Source organism: Dendrobates tinctorius, unplaced genomic scaffold (genome assembly GCF_039654945.1).
Source record: "Dendrobates tinctorius isolate UK_male_01 unplaced genomic scaffold, ASM3965494v1 ptg000245l, whole genome shotgun sequence".
Classification (NCBI taxonomy): Eukaryota; Metazoa; Chordata; class Amphibia; order Anura; family Dendrobatidae; genus Dendrobates; species Dendrobates tinctorius.
In genome coordinates this window covers 8,322,737-8,324,943 of record NW_027361912.1, presented here as the reverse complement: position 1 = coordinate 8,324,943, position 2,207 = coordinate 8,322,737, and positions in this window count along the sequence as shown.

Here is a 2,207-nt window from a genome sequence, read left to right as displayed (position 1 = left end):
ATAAATCTAGACTTAAACTTAGTAGAAGCCACCTTCATAGCAATATTTTTTGATGATAACACACCATATCACCAACCTTAAACTGGGGACCAATGGTCCTATGTCGGTTGGAAAACCACTGGGCCTTTTCCTGGGAGAGAGATAACTTATCCACCACTGGGTCCCAGATCTGGTGCATTCTCTCCACCACAGTGTCAACACCTGGGCAGGCAGAGGGCTCCACCTGCCCTGAAGAAAATCGAGGATGAAACCCAAAGTTACAAAAAAAAGGTGACATTAAAGTGGCAGAACTAGCTCTATTATTTAAAGCAAATTCGGCCAAGGGCAAAAATGAAACCCAATCATCCTGATCAGCAGAAATTAAACATCTCAAATATGACTCCAAGGTCTGGTTTGTTCTCTCTGTCTGCCCATTGGTCTGAGGGTGAAAAGCAGAGGAGAAGGACAACTGAATTCCCAGAACAGAAAGTTCTCCAAAATCTAGACACAAACTGGACTCCTCTGTCAGATACAATGTTCTCAGGAATCCCGTGCAAGCGAACCACCTGTTGTAAAAACAGGGGCACCAATTCAGAGGAAGACGGCAACTTAGGGAGTGGTACAAGATGAACCATCTTAGAGAACCTATCACAAATCACCCAAATAACAGTCATCCTTTGAGAGACAGGCATATCAGAGATGAAATCCATTGAAATATGGGTCCATTGCCTCTTGGGGACAGGCAAAGGCATCAACAACCCACTAGAGCGAGAACACGATTTAGACCGGGAGCACGTCCCACAGGACTGCACAAAATTCCTGACATCACGAGGCAAGGAGGGCCACCAAAAAGACCGACTCACCAGATCTCTAGTACCAAAAATACCTGGATGACCAGCCAAAGCAGAGCAATGAACTTCAGACATCACTCTCTTCTTCCACTGGTCAGGAACATACAACTTTCCACTGGGACAACGCTCAGGTTTGTCCTCCTGGAACTCTTTCAGAGCACGTCTCAAATCGGGCGAGATGGCAGAAAGAACTACCCCTTCGCCTAAGATGGTAGCAGGCTTGGTCACCACAGGAGAATCAGCAAAGAAGCTCCTAGAGAGGGCGTCAGCCTTGACATTCTTAGTTCCAGGATGAAAAGAAACCACAAAATCAAAACGTGTAAAAAACAAGGCCCACCTAGCCTGTCTAGGGTTCAAGCGCTTAGCCGACTCTAGGTAAATCAAATTCTTGTGGTCAGCGAGGACCACGACTTGATGCTTAGCTCCCTCCAACCAATGTCTCCACTCCTCAAATGCCCATTTCATGGCTAACAGTTCCCGATTCCCCACATCATAGCTACGTTCAGATGGAGAGAACTTTCGGGAAAAGAAAGCACAGGGATTCATTTTAGATGTTACAGGATCCTTTTGGGACAAAACAGCTCCTGCACCAATCTCAGAAGCATCCACCTCTACCTGGAACGGAAGTGAGACATCAGGTTGCCGCAAAACCGGGGCGGAGGTGAATCTTCGCTTCAGCTCCTGAAAGGAAGAAACAGCCTCCGGAGACCAATTTAACACATCAGCACCCTTCTTAGTCAAATCAGTCAATGGCTTGGCAATACTAGAAAATTTTGCTATAAATTTCCGATAAAAATTAGCAAAACCCAAAAACTTCTGGAGGGCCTTCAAAGAAGTGGGCTGAACCCAATCGTAAATGGCCTGTACCTTGGCCGGGTCCATTTCAATAGTTGACGGGGACAAAATAAATCCCAAAAAAGAAATCCTCTGTACTCCAAAAAGGCATTTAGATCCTTTGACATACAGGGAATTCTCCCTCAAGATCCGGAACACAGTCCGAATATGTTCCACATGAGAATCCCAATCCTTGGAGAAGATCAAAATATCATCCAGATAGATAATCAAAAATTTATCGACAAAATCTCGGAAAATATCGTTCATGAAGCACTGGAAGACAGAAGGGGCATTAGTGAGCCCAAAACGCATCACCAGGTACTCAAAATGTCCCTCCGGAGTATTAAACGCCGTCTTCCATTCATCCCCATGCTTAATGCGAATAAGATTATACGCCCCCCTGAGGTCAAGCTTGGTAAACCAGCAAGCACCTTTAACTCTGGAGAATAGATCAGAAATCAGGGGTAACGGATACTGATATTTAACAGTAGTTTTGTTGAGGGCACGATAATTAATACAAGGTCTTAAAGATCCGTCCTTTTT